Source organism: Ascaphus truei, chromosome 6, assembly GCF_040206685.1.
Source record: "Ascaphus truei isolate aAscTru1 chromosome 6, aAscTru1.hap1, whole genome shotgun sequence".
NCBI classification, from domain to species: Eukaryota; Metazoa; Chordata; class Amphibia; order Anura; family Ascaphidae; genus Ascaphus; species Ascaphus truei.
The window spans coordinates 21,133,488-21,151,549 of NC_134488.1; the positions used below are offsets into that span (position 1 = coordinate 21,133,488).

General features: G+C 47.9%; 1 long non-coding RNA gene across 1 annotated transcript; it reads left to right on the forward strand.

Moving 5' to 3' along the window:
* The first annotated feature begins 658 nt into the window (after nt 1–658).
* On the forward strand, nt 659–13,878 carry LOC142496407 (uncharacterized). Its single transcript, XR_012801975.1, has 3 exons — nt 659–1,136; nt 11,691–11,857; nt 13,776–13,878. It is a non-coding gene; the product is annotated as an uncharacterized LOC142496407 (long non-coding RNA).
* Nucleotides 13,879–18,062: the final 4,184 nt, after the last annotated feature.

Sequence of the window (18,062 nt, forward strand, 5' to 3'; positions counted from 1 at the left end):
TGCCCTTTGTCACCCCTCCTGTTCGCTCTCTAAATCGAACCCCTTGCCATTACAATACGTAAAGATGACAATGTTTCCGGCTTACAAATAGGAACTGAAGAATACAAACTTAATTTATTTGCAGATTACATCATACATACATTAACAAAAACTATGACAACCTTGCCTAATCTATACAGCATTTTATGAAGATTCAAAAATATTTCTGGGTTTAAGGTTAGTAACAGTAAATCGGAAGTTCTAAATATAAATTTACCACCTGAGGTACTGTAGTCAAATGTCTCGCTATCAACTTTAATTTCAAGTGGCAAAAGGATACTTGAGTCAAGATAACTAAGGAATAACTACCCACACATGTACCAATCCCTTAAAAAGGATTTCGAAACTTGGTCACGCTATTCCATTTCAGGGATCTGCAAAATCTATTCAAAATTACATTTCTACCAAAGATACTCTACTTATTTCGAGCCCTGCCTATTTTAGTTAAAACTAAAGCTATTTAGGACTTAAAGACATGTCAAGCATTTTGTATGTATAGCCCTGATAGGTTTTGGGCTATTATTCTGTCCCCCTCCTGTGCAGTAATACCTAGTAAGGGCAGGTTTGCCAGGAGTAATTATGGATTTTCCACACTCACTGCAGTTTAGTGAGTCAGAGAAGGTAGGCACTCAGACCTTGTGTCCAATCAGAGGCATAGAGGTGGGTCTTACTGAATCTGTACTAAATGAACTGCATTTCCTGATTTAGCCAGTTCCTCTCCCCACTTGAGAGAGGATAGTCTACCCAACCAAGCTGTCAGGGCTCTGGCAGGCTTGTGGCCCTCCCTCTGGGATAGGTGGGAGACTATTCCCCTTACTCCACCAGGGTATAAGGGAAGAGCACGGACAGCTTCTAGGGCCCTGACTAGGAGTGTTGTCCAGGGACATCCTTTGGTGACGACTTGATGATGTGCTGCTAAGCACCTTGCTGCAAGATGGGCAGTCTGCCATGTATTAGAGAAATAAAGTCTTATCCTGATTCACTATACTTCTCGCCTGAGACTGGAATCTATCAGGGGGAAGCGGGAGAGAGAGTTTCTCATGCAGAGGTTCCTCCCCACCCTGGGGGCTGAACGAGATGGAGGCTCTGCACCAGTTGTAAGTAGAATTCAGTGTTCACCCCAAAAGCCTGTCCTCTCCATCCCCTATACCATCATGCGGGAGACTCAGGGCCCCCTGTTGCCAGCAGGTTTGCACCACACTAAGACATGTAGCCAGAACAGTATTTCCCCTAGGAGATCATATGTGAGATTGGGTGGGAGAAAGAGGGTTACATATGGAACAGAAATAAACCAAGGTTAAGGCAAAATATTTTATTTTGCAACCTAAACAAAAGACAGAACCCCAATGCAACATTCAACATGAGAAATCATATAGCTAAATACTTATCTGTTCTTTTCTCATAAGTGAGGGTCACTTAGTTTCATTCTTTGGCCAAAGCATTGTAAGCTTGCAGACCACGTTACTGTGGTGTGTATCTCTTCCTGCAGGTCCTAACACTATCTCTGCGAACGTTCTCTTTACCTCTCTAATATGAGGAAGAAGATGTAATAGACGGGTATGTCACCGCTGCATCTCAGGACCTGCTATTTAAAGGTGGGCAGGGTGAGCTTGGAAACAAGGAGGAAGGGTCACAGACGTCCAAACAACTGTTTACCAATTAAACTCTGCACACAGACTCACCTCCCCGTATATGTTGATGTGCAAAGGAGTGCTACTGAGTATGTGACAATTAATAAACAAAAGACAGAGAACCTCAATGCTACATCCAACATGGCAAATGTGTCTACAAGCATACTAGTTTATGTAATTGATGTCACTCTGTACCTCCCACTGTATAACGCTCAGGAATATATTAGTGCTTTACAGATACAGGATAATAAGAATAAGAATAATACTATCATGATGCACAAATAGCACAGTTAGTGCTGTGATATGTCTCTCCCAACAATAAAGTACAATTCCCAAAGTGCAGGGAAACAGCCTCAGGTGAGGAGAATCCGGCTTGTGCAGCCGACACAACATAGACAAATACGTTTTTCAAAGTGCAGGTCTCCTCTAGGACAGAGATACAGAGTATCTCAAGTTCATAATGCAATTCTTCTTTAATGTGACAGCCAAGAACAGTGGAAAGTCAACATATACTGTAACACAAAGGGAGGAGGGTACCCAGCACTCAAACAAAGTAATGAAAGAAAGCCGAAATGTCAAAAAGAGATTTTACTACAGTATAGCCACAAAATACCAGGGCATGTAGCATCTACTGTGCTGTTAGGCTGAGCCCATGCTCCCTGCTTGCTCGCTGAGGCGCGCTGAGGCTCAGGGAAAGCGGGTGCTTTCCCTGGCCTTGCGGTTGCTTACCGCACGCGCCGTCAGCGGGCCTTGAGGGGGCGGGCGCGTCACTGGCCGGGGGCGGGCCAGTGACGTCACAGAGCTGGTTCGCCCTCATTGGGCGAACCGCTCATGTGACCGGCCTGTCCCACCGGCAAGCAGGGGAATTTTAAATTCCCCTAAGACCTGCGCTTCTGCAAGTGCGCGGAAGCGCAGGTGAGCCCCTACTAAAGCCGCTCTAATTGCGGCTGTAGGGGCTCAGTGCTGAGCAGGAGCGCGCCTCAGCGCGCTTCCGCCAGCAAGCAAGTAACATGGCCGAGGCCTTACTCAGAGTCGTGGCTTTTGCTTTTGCAGCTCACAGCAGCTTATACTTTGGGTGTTGGTTCCTCTAGGACAGGAGTTTCTAAGCACTCTCTGTTTTTCTTATCAGCTCTGCTGCTAGTCATTAGGTCTGATATTGCATTATTATCCTTTCTGCCATGGATAAACCTTTTGACTTACCTTATAGCCATTAGCCCGTTGGGCTTACTCCAATTAGTGCTGTTGCTAGTCATTAGGCTGGATATTGCATTGTTATCCTTTGGTCACACATATACTCATTTCACCCTCTTTGCCATTGCATTTGTTACTTGTTGAGAGATACTGTCCTTATAGGACATAAGGGAAGTACCCTTGATCGCTGTGATCTTGGGGAACGGGCCAAAAGAAGGGGCATTATGCCCCGAAACGTTGCCCCCCTTATCTTTGTCTTGTTCCCTCCCGCCTTTTCCCTTCCCTTTCCATTTGTTCTACCAACAACATAAAGTGGTTCCAACCGCCTCCCAAAGAAAATGAGGGCACTTGATAATACTATTCTCCCTATAACCTTACATTTCCTGCAAATATGGGACACTATTATCTTTGAAAAAGGGTCTGAGTATGGCTGAATCAAATATGATGCCTCTTCATCATAACGCTCTCTTCAAACCAGATGCATTGAAGGAGACTATTCATGGTGGATTGGTAATGTTTTTGTAAAGGAGAAGTTCATGCTGTTTCCATTTTTCTAATCTTTTAACAATGGTGTGGAGCTGAACCTCATTCAGTCCCTGCCCAGATCAGCTTATATTCTATATTTCTGGTGTCTGAGGCACAGGGAGATAAAGTGACTTGCACAAGGTCACACGGAGCTGACACTGGGAATTGAACCAGCTATCTCTGTGTTGTTGGCAGAATCAGTGTCTTTACTCACTGAGCCATTCCATCAGTCCCATGCACCCTTTTTCTGTAGCACCTCTCCCCTCGTTTTTTTTATGTACTCTCCCTACCAATCGATAAAATAAAATATATTCAGTGGGGGTAATAAAAAAGCATCACATCCTACAATAACTACATTTTTTTCCAGAACCAAAGTGACTACTAGAACTTTGCACTGGGATCATCCACCCTGGTAGTTATCTCTTGTAGCAGATGAATGCTTTCCTCCTTAAATATTACTCGTAGGAAACACTATTTTTAGGTCAGATCTGTATATGTTAAAGCACCACCTACACAATTGGCACTTCATACCGGATCACAACTATAATGACTTTTTTTTTTTTTATTACAATGGCTAGAACAGGGGTTTTCAGCGTTGTTTGGTTAAGGAACCCTATAAATATATTATGAAATTCTGCAGAACCCCAACCCTCTCTAATAGCGCGTCTGAGATCAGATGCATTGTAAAGAACCCCAACCCTCTCTAATAGTGCGTCTGAGATCAGATGCATTGTAAGGAACCCCAACCCTCTCTAATAGCGCGCCTGAGATCAGATGCATTGTAAGGAACCCCAACCCTCTCTAATGGCGCGTCTGAGATCAGGTGAATAGTAATGAACCCCAACCCTCTCTAATAATGCGTCTGAGATCAGATGCATTGTAAGGAACCCCAACCCTCTCTAATAGTGCGTCTGAGATCAGATGCATTGTTAGGAACCCCAACCCTCTCTAATAGCGCGCCTGAGATCAGATGCATTGTAAGGAACCCCAACCCTCTCTAATAGCGCATCTGAGATCAGATTCATTGTAAGGAACCCCAACCCTCTCTAATAGCGCGTCTGAGATCAGATGCATTGTAAGGAACCCCAACCCTCTCTAATAGTGTGTCTGAGATCAGATGCATTGTAAGGAGCCCCAACCCTCTCTAATAGCGTGTCTGATATCAGATGCATTGTAAGGAACCCCAACCCTCTCTAATAGCGCGTCTCAGATCAGATGCATTGTAAGCAACCCCAACCCTCTCTAATAGCGCGTCTCAGATCAGATGCATTGTAAATTATTTTGTATTTGGTATCATTTTTAAATTGCATGGAACCCTTTAGAGATGCCCAGGGAACCCAATTATTTATGTGGATATTGGTGAGAAATTGTGTTTAACAAGCCCCACTCATTTTCTTTTTGCTAAAAATAATACAGTTTGAACTGACTTTTTCCCACTGAATAAAATACATTGGTACATCTTGTGCTTTTCTTGCAAAAGTAAGAAACTGGAATAAAAATTCCCCTTTAGTGGTTGTATATTAAGCAAATCGTTTCCCGACTTTAGTGACATGCAAATGTAGCAGCACAATTAGCTATTATCTTCTGCAATCTACTATATATTTTGGAAAGTTGTCTGTCTGGTCGCTATGCAGTTGGACACCTCTTAAGATATCGTAACCAAATTTTACATGATGGTTCCTGAGATCAAGGAGCGGGTTTTCGTCTATGTATGGAAATTGGATACATTCTATGAATAATTAGAATTTCTCTCTGCAAGTCAGCCACTGGGTGTTATACCTGGTAAGCTATGTATCTGGCACGTGACATCACACTGGTGACATCATAATTCACATAGCCTGGTGGCAGATTAGGAGAGTTAGATAGCTATAACGTTTACACAGCAAGCAGATAAAGAAAGAAAGTGAGGAAGTCAGTTAGCACGTGAGGAGAAAGTAAGAATGCTGGAGAAGGGGAGAGAGAGGCGGAAAGAATTGAGGACATCGTATAGTATCAAAGGAAAGTGATGAGAGGGGGAGAGGTGAGGGGAAGGAGAGAAATGGGTGGAGAGGGTGGGGGGGACGGGGGTGGTGAGAGGAGGATGGGAGGGGATGAGGTTGGTTTCTTAGAATTCCCGAGCAACACCGAGTACTTTCCGCTAGTAGCAAATGTGTCAAAGCTGATATGTTTTTAAGTTGATGCTGGAAATTACAGTTAAACGGCATAGCAGGGCTGACCGTTGCACTGATGCAAATGAATGTATAAACTGATCCCTACCATTATCATTATCATGCGAGAGTCAAGTTCCTCGTTCACATTCCACCTGTGAAACACACCCCTCCGGCTGCAAGGGCAGGGCGACCGTCACTGGCACAGCAGCTGATGATGCATGGACACAGAGCCATTCTAGATTTGATATGAGATGTAACACATATGGGGCACGGGGAACTTAAAGCAGCAGAACATGTCATTTTTTTAAACAGGTTTGAAGCAGGGGGTATCCGGAGCTGAACCGTGATAATGTGATCTCCGGGGACGCCCTCCTTCCCGAGATACGTAACTCCGTAGGGGGTGCAGCTCTGCGGTTTAATTGTCCCGGTCTCGTTGGCCAATAGGAAGCTGCAAGGGATTACGTCACAGCTTCCTATTGGCTCATGTGACGCGGGATAAATGTGGCCGCCATTTTGATAGACCCGCACAGCCCTGCTGCCGGCACCCCCCCACAGAGGTAACTATCTAAGGAAGTGGGTGGTCCCCGGAGATGGAATTAACGGGGTTCAGCGCAGGAGATCCCCTGCTTCAGTCTTATCTCTAAAAAAAATAAAAATGAAAGCAGTATCGCTGCTTTAAAAGTAAAGATTAGGACAAGGCTTATTACCATCTAAAATATAACTGTTTGTGAAGCAGCAATCCCGCCAGTTCTGTTTGTTACCCATTATTTTCGTTAATGTTGTTACTGCATTTATACATTGTATATGTGCAACTAGTAACATTAACAGGAAATGTTCGTTTCTCTCCTTCTTTCAGTTTCCTCACAGTGTGGGCACACGTACGGAGAATAGCGGCGGGATAGTGACAAAGTGAGAGGAAGGGCCAGCCAAAGCCAGGGGGAGAAAGATTGAGGCAAAGTTTTGGTTGTAATCTCCTTTGTTAAGGAATCTCTTCACCTGCTGTGTCAGTTCATCTGCACCTGACACTATTTCTTAATCATAAGAAATAATGTTATAATGTTATATATATATATATTGTATATATATATATAGCAAATAAAAAGATCACTTGTGAGCATGTCTGTGAGCGGTATCTCTGGCTTTGTATCTGATTCCCATGCTGTGCTTAAAAGCTGTGTTTACAGCGAGTAAGGGTTCCATGTAAAAGTGGATTTCAGGCTCATTTGCATGTCATTTCCCAGAATCCCTTGCTGCAGTGGAAGCGCTGTATGCTACGGGATAATGGTGAAAGGCAGGGTTGCAGACAGGGCCGTCTTAACAGCATTATAGGCCCCCGGACAAAGCAGTGCGCTGGGCCCCGCCAACTCTCCGCTACAAGTCGTAATTTTTCTCTGTCTACCGAGTTAGCGGGAGATGTGAATGTTGAGGCGGGTGATCGGAAAATTAGTGTTAAATTCTGGTCTGTGCATAGATTAGTGTGGGGCCCCTATGCTCGTGGGGCCCCCGGGCAACTGCACAGCGTGCCCATGCGTTAAGACGGCCCTGGTTGCAGACCTGGCTAAGACATGTGAATGTGCTCACAAATTATCTTTTTATTAGCTATATGCTATACGGTGGAGGTTTCTTGTTGCCTTCTTCACCCACCATAACTTAAACTGTGATGGTATATACATATACTATATACTGTATATATATACCATTACATTTTAAGTTATGGTGGGTGAAAAAGGCAACAAGAAACCTCCACCGTTTTTAATATATATATATATACACTAGCTGAGAGACCCGGCGTTGCCCGGGATGTAAATGCGTAATAGGGAGTATTATTTATAAATCGTGGAACAATAGGTGAGTATTTGTTGTAAAGGTTGGATAATAATGTTGAAAAGAAAGATGGAATAAAATGTAATACGATGTTGTTTAAAAATGGTTTATTGTAAACACACCACAGTACAATGTATATTTTGGTGACATAACAGATGTAAAAATGTGAGGCGTGTGTCCTGCTAGGGTGTGAGGCGGCGGGTGGCACATGGGTTGTGAGTGCTGTCTGTGAGTGGGGTCCTGCTAGGGTGTGAGGCGGCAGGTGGCGCGTGGGTTGTGAGTGCTGTCTGTGAGTGGGGGTCCTGCTAGGGTGTGAGGCGGCGGGTGGCGCATGGGTTGTGAGTGCTGTCTGTGAGTGGGGGTCCTGCTAGGGTGTGAGGCGGCGGGTGGCGCGTGGGTTGTGAGTGCTCTCTGTGAGTGGGGGTCCTGCTAGGGTGTGAGGCGGCGGGTGGCGCGTGGGTTGTGAGTGCTGTCTGTGAGTGGGGGTTCTGCTAGGGTGTGAGGCGGTGGGTCAGTGATGTCGGTGCGTAGGGGCGGGTGGCAGCAGGTGTGTGTGGCGGCAGGTATGTGTCGAGTGTGGCGGGTGTCTGTTGAGTGCGTGCAGCGGCTGTGAGGCGGTGGGTGAAAGGCAGAGGCGGGCGGAGTAAGGGCGGGTGAAAGGCAGAGGCGGGGGTGGGGAGGCGGGAAGGGGAGGGGGTGGTGGAGGGGGGCAAGGGGTGTGGAGGGGGGAAGGGTTGGAGGAGGGGGGGAAGGGTTGGAGGAGGGGGGAAGGGGGGGAAGGGGTGGGAGGGGGGAAGGGGTGGAAGGGTGGGAGGGGGGAAGGGGGGTGGAGGGGAAAGGGGAGCGGAGGGGGGGGAAAGGGGAGGGGGGGGAAAGGGGAGGGGGGGAAAGGGGAGCGGAGGGGGGGGGGGAAAGGGGAGGGGGGAAAGGGGAGCGGAGGGGGGGGGGAAGGGGGAGCGGAGGGGGGGGAAGGGGGGGAAGGGGGAGCGGAGGGGGGGGGAAGGGGGAGCGGAGGGGGGGGAAAGGAGAGCGGAGGGGGGGGGAAAGGGGGGAAGGGGGAGCGGAGGGGGGGAAAGGGGAGCGGAGGGGGGGGGAAAGGGGAGCGGAGGGGGGAAAGGGAAGCGGAAGGGGGGAAGGGGGAGCGGAAGGGGGGGGGAAAGGGGAGCGGAGGGGGGGGGAAAGGGGAGCGGATGGGGGGGGGAAAGGGGAGCGGAGGGGGGGGAAAGGGGAGCGGAGGGGGGGAAAGGAGAGCAGAGGGGGGGGGAAAGGAGAGCGGAGGGGGGGGGAAAGGGGAGCAGAGGGGGGAGGAAAGGGGAGCGGAGGGGGGGGAAAGGGGAGCGGAGGGGGGGGAAAGGGGAGCGGAGGGGGGGGAAAGGGGAGCGGAGGGGGGGGGGGGAAAGGGGAGCGGAGGGGGGGGGGAAAGGGGAGCGGAGGGGGGGGGAAAGGGGAGCAGAGGGGGGGGGGAAAGGGGAGCGGAGGGGGGGAAAAGGGGAGCGGAGGGGGGGAAAGGGGAGCGGAGGGGGGGGGAAGGGGAGCGGAGGGGGGGGAAAGGGGAGCGGAGGGGGGGGAAAGGGGAGCGGAGGGGGGGGGAAAGGGGAGCGGAGGGGGGGAAAAGGGGAGCGGAGGGGGGGGGGAAAGGGGAGCGGAGGGGGGGGGAAAGGGGAGCGGAGGGGGGGGGAAAGGGGAGCGGAGGGGGGGAAAAGGGGAGCGGAGGGGGGGGGAAAGGGGAGCGGAGGGGGGGGGGAAAGGGGAGCGGAGGGGGGGAAAAGGGGAGCGGAGGGGGGGGGGAAAGGGGAGCGGAGGGGGGGAAAAGGGGAGCGGAGGGGGGGGAAAGGGGAGCGGAGGGGGGGAAAGGGGAGCGGAGGGGGGGGAAAGGGGAGCGGAGGGGGGGGAAAGGGGAGCGGAGGGGGGGGGAAAGGGGAGCGGAGGGGGGGGGAAAAGGGGAGCGGAGGGGGGGGAAAGGGGGAGCGGAGGGGGGGGAAAAGGGGAGCGGAGGGGGGGAAAAAGGGGAGCGGAGGGGGGGAAAGGGGAGCGGAGGGGGGGGGAAATGGGAGCGGAGGGGGGGGAAGGGGAGCAGAGAGGGGGGAAAAGGGGAGCGGAGGGGGGGGAAGGGGAGCAGAGAGGCGGGGAAAGGGGAGCAGAGGGGGGGAAAGGGGAGCGGAGAGGGGGAAAGGGGAGCGGAGGGGGGGAAAGGGGAGCGGAGGGGGGGGAATGGGGAGCGGAGGGGGGGGAAAGGGGAGCGGAGGGGGGAAAAGGGGAGAGGAGGGGGGGAAAGAGGAGAGGAGGGGGGGGGAAAGGGGAGAGGAGGGGGGGAAAAGGGGAGAGGAGGGGGGGGAAAGGGGAGAGGAGGGGGGGGAAAAGGGGAGCGGAGGGGGGGGGGGAAAGGGGAGCGGAGGGGGGGGAAAGGGGAGCGGAGGGGGGGAAAAGGGGAGCGGAGGGGGGAAAAGGGGAGCGGAGGGGGGAAAGGGGAGCGGAGGGGGGAAAGGGGAGCGGAGGGGGGAAAGGGGAGCGGAGCGGGGGCAAAGGGGAGCGGGGGGGGGAAAGGGGAGCGGGGGAAAGGGGAGCGGGGGGAAAAGGGGAGCGGGGGGGGAAAGGGGAGCGGGGGAAAGGGGAGCGGGGGAAAGGGGAGCGGGGGGGAAAGGGGAGTGGGGGGGAAAGGGGAGCGGGGGGGAAAAGGGGAGTGGGGGAAAGGGGAGTGGGGGGGAAAAGGGGGGAAAGGGGGGAAAGGGGAGTGGGGGAAAGGGGAATGGGCGGGGGAAAGGGAGGAAATGGGGGGGGGGAAAGGGGGGAAAGGGGAGTGGGGGTGGGAAAGGGGGGAAAGGGGAGTGGGGGGGGGTGGAGAGCAGGGGGCATATGTATTGTCATAATTTATGTATGTGAATGCCCCCCCCGGGCGTCCGTCCCCCAGCTGGCCGCTCCCCCTTCTTGGCTCCCCGTGATTCGCTCCCCCGTACCCGTGACTCGGGGCTCACTCCCCCATACCCCGTGACTCGTGGCTCCCCCCCCCCCGCTCCCCGTGACTCGGGGCTCGCCCCCCCTGCTCCCCATGAGTCGGGGCTGGCGCTCCCCGTGAGTCGGGGCTCGCCCCCCCCCGCTCCCCGTGACTCGTTCTCCCCCGGCCACCGGCCGACCGCTTGGTCCCCCGATGTGCTGCCCGGGTGCCAGAGGCGCGTGCAGGCGGCGGCAGAAAGCGCCCTGTGTGTGGGCCTGTGTGTGGGGGGCCTGGGTGCGTGGGGCCTGTGTGTGGGCCTGTGTGGGGCCTGTGTGCGTGGGGCCTTTGTGTGGGGGGCCTGTGTGCGTGGGGCCTGTGTGTGGGCCTGTGTGGGGCCTGTGTGCGTGGGGCCTGTGTGTGGGGGGCCTGTGTGCGTGGGGCCTGTGTGTGGGCCTGTGTGGGGCCTGTGCGTGCCTGAAATAGGTGAGTTACTGGGGCCATAAGTTGAGGCGGGACGCGCAGTGGTGTGACTTACCTGGGCGGGAAGGGGGGAGGGGGGTGGTGTGTCTGTGTGTGTCCTTTGGCCCATCACTTTGCCTCAGGCCAATGAGAGGTGTGCGGGGGCGGGCGGTCCAAGGGAGCCATCTCATTGGCCTGAGGCGGAGTGACGGGCCAAAGCTCCAATGCGATTGCTGCTAGGGACAGAGGACACGCAGACAGGCATACAGTGCTTTCAGAAATATATAGTAGATATATATATATAAATGTCATAGACTCCATCTCAGATATTCAGTGGAAATCCACCTATCTATGGGCTACATGTGATGTCACATCACTTTACACCTGCATAGATCACGCCAAGGGGATTGAAGCGATTAGATACTGGCTTGACAGGGATTTAACTTTTCCAGACAAACACAAGCACTTTATTCTTAACAGTATTCACTTTATCCTCACTCACAATTATTTTTTGTTTCAAGAAAACTATCACTTACAAATCTGTGGAACGGCCATGGGGACAAGATTCGCTCCCAGCTACGCCAATCTCTTCCTAGGGCACTGGGAGGAGACTTCTGTGTGGCAAAATACCAACCTTGGAGCGGGTCTTGTTTACTATGGCCGTTTCATAGATGACATTATACTTATTTGGGATGGTGAAGAGTCTGCTCTATCTGATCTTTTGAGTTCCTTTAATGATAATCAATTTGGATTGAAATTTACTTTCGAAATTAATGCTGTATCCACTGTATTTCTTGATCTGGTTCTTACAGCAGACACGGACTCTAATATCACCACTATCACGCACTTTAAGTCCGTGTCTGTCAATAGTTATGTTCATGCGTCCAGCAATCACCACAAACAATGGCTCGACAATGTCCCTTTGGGCCAGTTTCACAGGTTGCGGATAAATTGTACCAGAGATGTAGACTTTGCCAGCCAGTCCAGACTACTTGGTGAAAAATTCATATCCAAAGGCTATGATCCGGATCTAGTCTCCGACTCACTCAACAAAACCAGTTCCATGGAGAGGTCAGCTCTACTGAAGAAATCTAAAATTAAATCAGGTAGGGGGGTACGTTCTAGTTACGATGCTCCGATTGAACATATGAAAACAGGAAAACTCGACAGTCAGGTTTATAACTACATTCAACCAGTCATTTAGATCGATTAATGCAATTTTGAGAAATCATTGGAGTATCCTCAGATGCGACCCCCATTTGAAAGCCACTATACCAGAGAAAGCTGCTATAGTCTATAGGAAGGCTAGGAATATTAAGAGTCTTGTGGCCCCTACCAAACTGAGGTCAGTAAATACATCCCAAGCCGCTGTTCGTCCAGGCCTTTCAGATAATCACCCATGTGGACGTAGCAGGTGTATCACCTGCAGACACATTCTCAGAAAATCCCAGTTTTGCTCTGCCAGCAGAGGAACTACACATACAATTATTACTTCAATAAATTGTATCAGTACGTATATTGTCTACCTGATCCAGTGTGGATGCGGTCTACAATATGTGGGCCGCACCACTAGGTCACTTGGTACCCGCTTCCTAGAGCACAGGAGAAATGTGATCAAGGGCCTAAATTCACATAGCGTCTCACGACACTTCAAATCACATCATAGTCAGGATCCTAAATCACTGACCATCATGGGACTTGAGTCCATTTCTCCTTGTGCCTTGGGGGGTGATCGTTTCAAGACTCTCTGCAGGCGAGAAACATTCTGGATCCACCAGTTGGGGACCCTGACCCCTGGAGGATTGAATGAATGCCTAGATGTTAGTACTTTAGTATAGTTCTTCCCGCGGACACCCCTTCCTGCTCGTTTGTCCCCTCTGTATCCTCTGCCATCTTTTTGTCTGGATCTCACCTAGATCCATCCTTGTCCCTGAAGCTATGGTCTTTTTTCTATTAAGAATATGTATATATATTTTTATACATATATATAATTTTTATATATGATATATATTTTTTTATTTTATTTTTATTATTTTTTTATATATATTATTTTTATATATTTATATATATATTTTTTTTTATTCATTTTTTAATTCAATTTTTTCATTTCATATATGTGTATAATCTTTTTCTGTCAGATATTATACATATGTGCATGTATATATATATGTACATGCACTGTGTATATGTGTGTGCATTCGCACTTCATGTAAATCATCTATTTGGGCTCCTTGAGACTATATGTCCTATATAGTGGTATTTAAATCCAATTACCCCTGTCACTACAATCAGTTACTCACTTTAATAATTTCAATAACACACAGGACCCTAGGGTCATATTTATTAAATTAGTATTTAAAATATTGTTTAGACCAGCACAGTCTGTATGGGAGCTAACTGTTGTAGATACATACCTAGACACTTACTTCCTTTGCCAATATATTGGTTATACATTTGTTGTATCAATTGTCTTTTCGTCGTTCTGTATACTTACCAATATGTGTGTTTACATGTGTGTGTATGTATATAATCAAATACCAGTTGACATTTAGTCGGCATTATATGTTTTGATACATAGAGGCATATAAGCCTTACTTAAAAAACATTTATGTATAATTATGTTTGGGACATGCTTTAAGTTATAATAGATGTTCTAGGACTAATTTATCATTATTAGTGGTTACTACTTGCATTATCATTGGCACTTCTTAATCTAGGAAATTATTGGCATGTGCATAAATTCCCCATTAGGTTTCATTCATATCGTTTTAACATCCTTATGATTTATAAGTGCCAATTGTAATTTATACTTTCTTTATATCTTCTTTAAATTGTTTATATTGTCATGTTTTCTGAGAATTGATATTATTGCATAAATCTGGTTTATATACTCTCTAGAATGTAGATAGAATCCAACGGTTCTCATTACTATAATTTATGGCATTTATTTATTTATCATTTATTATATATATTCATCATATAAATATGTGTCTCTCTCATTACAACAATTGATTCACCTGAAAGCCACTTAAGCTCTTATGACTTCAACGATTATACCCAGCTGCCTGTAGGGACTACCCATTATCCATTAGGGTATATATTTGTGGACATATCACTCTGTCTTACAACCCTTACACCCTATATCATATAAATATGTGTCTCTCTCATTACAACAACATTCGATTCACCTGAAAGCCACTTAAGCTCTTATGACTTCAACGATTATACCCCGCTGCCTGTAGGACTACCCATTAATCCATTAGGGTATATATTTGTGGACATATCACTACTGTCTCTTACAACCCTTTGAAAACAAGGACATCCTGCAAACAACGAGGTTCAATATCATCTCGGGACCGAGGAGTTATTCCAGCACCTGTTGCAGTTACTGGATGGTGGTGATTATATCACAATATGCTTTTAAAACTTGTACCCTTGTGAGTTCCTTGTTTTCCCCCCCCTCCTTCCCCTCCCCTCAATAAATTTACGTTTTTACACTATGGGGCGTGCGCTCTCTCCTCTCTCTCATTCTCTCATATATATATATATATATATATATATATATATATATATATATATATATATATATATATGTTTATATCTGTGGGACTCATTATTCATGCCCAAATTATAAGATCTAGAAAAGTGGTTTCCAACCTATTTTTGGTTAAGGAACCCTAGGCGAAATTCTGAGGAACCCTAACAGCGACTCTGAGATCAGATGCATTGTAAATTCTTGGTACAATTTTAACATTTGATAAAGCGCTATGGCGTGAAAGGCGTAGGTGCTGGGCTACGTGCCTCCATATTATATTATGTTACATTAAATTAATTTTTTTATATCCTATGAGAACGCCTCTCTCCCTTTTTTTTTTTTTTTTTCAAAACTAACTTTGTTTGGTAGTGCTCTGCTCTTTTCCATATTTACACCCAATTTTAAAATGACCTGAAAATTGCAGGGAACCCTTTAGGGATACCCGGGGTACCCAAAGCTTCCTAGGAACCCTGGTTGAAAAACACTGACCTAGAACAACCAGACTTGGAAATATTACTTTATGTATCAAAATAAGGGGAACTGTCATGGTTTGTATCCTCTCGAACACTCCGAAGAGGTGGTGCATTCTATGAGTTATTACGATTTCTCTAAGCAAATCAGCCGCTGGGTGTTGTACCTGGTAGGCTATATATCTGGCACGTGACATCGTACTGGTGACATCATAATGCACACAGCCTGGTGGCAGATAATGCGAGTCAGATAGCTATAAAGTTTACACAGAAAGCAGACGGAGAAAGAAAGAGAGGAAGTCAGTTGGCACAGGAGGGGGAAGTAAGAAGGCTGGAGAAGAAGAGAGGGGCGGGAAAATTGGGGACGTCACAAGGTATTAAAGGAAAGTGATGGGAGGGAGTTAGATGAGGGGGGTGGGAAGAGAAGGGGGTATATGGGTGAGAGGAGGAGGGGAGGGGTGAGATTGGTTTCTTAGAACTCCAGTGCAAAGCCGGGCACTTTAGCTAGTATGTATATATATATATATATATGTATATGGAGTAGAAAGAAAGAAAACACAGGCGCAAATACATGGTATACTACTAAAATATAAAATTGATTAGACTGGGGACATGATAGATGACCATGGATTAAAGTGTCTGAAAATAAAAAAGAGAAAGCAAAATATGGTGAAAGTACGTTTGTATTAGAAACTGCTCAACAGTAGAGAGCTACTTACAAAGTAGCAGATAATTCAGGCATATAGGATGCTACAATCCTCTCCTTCCAGCTGCTCGACGGTCTGCGCTGGCTCCACGTGGGACGCTGGGTCTCCGTGTGTCGGTATGCGTCTGTCCACCACTGCCTGTGGGTTCCTCCCGACCAGCTCTTAGTCCCGCGAGATCGTGAGTGTGACGTCACGTTTTGGAAAGTCCGTCGGGGCAAAGTTACGGGGGAAAATGCCAATACGAATAATCTTTGATATAAACTGCTCTTGTGCACCATGTATTGAGCTCTCAGGGAGGGCGGCAATCAGAGGACCTGCAGACACTGCACACCACGGGAGGGAAGGAACGTCCTCTCCTAGTATATATATATATATATATATATATATTATTTATCTTCAGTGCTTCATGCCCACATGACTGAGCAATGGTTCCTTATCTATTCAATCCATGCTCTGCATATACATCCTGCAGACTCATATCCCGTTATATACATATATTGCAGAGAACTGTTCCCTTAACCCCTTAAATGTCAAAGGGCATTAGCACTGCAATACATGGCAGGCCCCGCTGGTACTCAGGGAGTTAGATACCCTTTACATACGTATAACGCACAGCGATGCTCGCAATGCACAGCGTGCTCATAACACACACCTGTGCGCTCAATATATACACTTTGCAAAGCCGCACTCTTAATGCACACTTTCTATAAACTATATTTCTTTCTATGCTTCTTGACTAGCCATGCTCACTTGTATGCACAGTGCATAGCCCTGTGCCAAATGCATATACTGAATAACCATACCCCCTGTACATGTAATGCACAGCCATGCTCCCTTGTAACCACACATTACACAACCATGCTCTCAATATAGATACAATGTAAGGTCACGCATCCTACACCCCCACACACGCGCGCATGCACACACACAAACACACTATCGCAGGCGTTATGAAAGATCAATGGTGAGAATGTTGTTAAAGAAAAACAGGAAATGAACAGACTGCGTGTGTCTAATAAGTCCCCCTTCTACGCTCCTACCACATGTGCCTGGGTTCCAGCCAGTCTCGCGCAAATCCCGTAAATCACCAAGAACCACTTCAACTACAGAGGTCATTAAGATTCCAGAGATATGGTTGCCGACCCGTGCGTTTGTAGCGCAGATCTGCACTAGACTCATTTTCTGTCATAATAAAGTAGCTGTAATGGTCTTAACAAAAGAAAAATGGATCCTCTTTCTGGTTGTGATACATTTCAGTGAACCAACATTAGCATTGGTACCTTCTTTATACAGAAGCGCACGATTGGATGGTACATGGAGATGGTCTAGTGATGACTGCCCATCTATAAATGTTGTTGCCTTAACCTTTAGTCCTACTGCTGTGCTATGTACTGCAGAGCAATGTGGGGCTGGTCGCTCTGGCAGCAAAAGGTTCACGCCCATGTCATTCATAGGCATTAAAGATGGGCGAGTGGATCCAAAACCTCGATGAATACCCTTGCCAAGGAGAATTTATTTATTTATAAAGTGTTTTACCAGGAAGTAATACATTGAGTCAACTCTCATTTTCAAGTATGTCCTGGGCATAAAGCTATAACAATACATGGTTGCATTAAATGAACAGAATTATACAGTCAATTCACAGACATTTCATCGACAGATTGAGTTGGAAAATTGTGTACAGGGAATAAAAGGGCTGATGAGTTTCAGATTGAAATAGAGAAGCTTTAACGTCAACAAACGGCTCACACCCTTTAGCTGCCCCTTGGCTGCGCCAAAGGCTGTCCGCCATTGGGGCAGTGCTGATGTACACTGAAAGGGTTCAGATTGAATGGCTAGAAGCTATCACATTGGTATCTTACCCCCTCAAATATTGCATAAAATATATAATCAGAGCTCGCCCTTATGTTTTCGGGGATTTGGGCAGATAGGTACGATGATGTACAGCTGGTAGGACTGCCATCTTTGGGTGGCCTCCCTATGTTCAGAGGTTCGCACACTAATAAACTCAACTTTGACTACCAATTTAAAACCGGACCCGTGGTCGGCCCGTCTAAACAGACCCATCAAAAAAATCCCGAGAATTGGTTCATCACACGTTTTCACCACCACCAGATGTTGCATTTCAGCTTCTTGGATGTAACACGCCCCCTCCATCCTTGCTTCTTCTTTCTGTTTCATGCCTGAGCACTGGATGGACAGAGAGAGTCCACCATGTGGACAGAAAGAGGAACACTCGAACGTCATTCAGTAGCTCCGGTATGGGGAAACCACCTGATTGTAGGCCCATGGCTAACCAGCCCTGTTAAGTGCAGGTGATCTGGAGCCTGTTGACAACAATAAGCTCCTCCAAATTCAATATTACCTACCCAACTCCATGTCATTATCACCTTTTTATTCAGTGCTTGTTCTTCTAACTCTCAATCTACTAGGCTAATTCCCCACTGGTGCTGAGCGCGCTCATGCTTACAGAGCGCTATAAGCATGAGCGCTGGGTGTCCTGCTGCACGCGGGCGCAGAGGAGGGGAAGGGGGCATTGCGGGTAGTTGACCGCACGGGTAAGTATAATTTTTTTGTTTATCTAATCGCCGATCGCGAC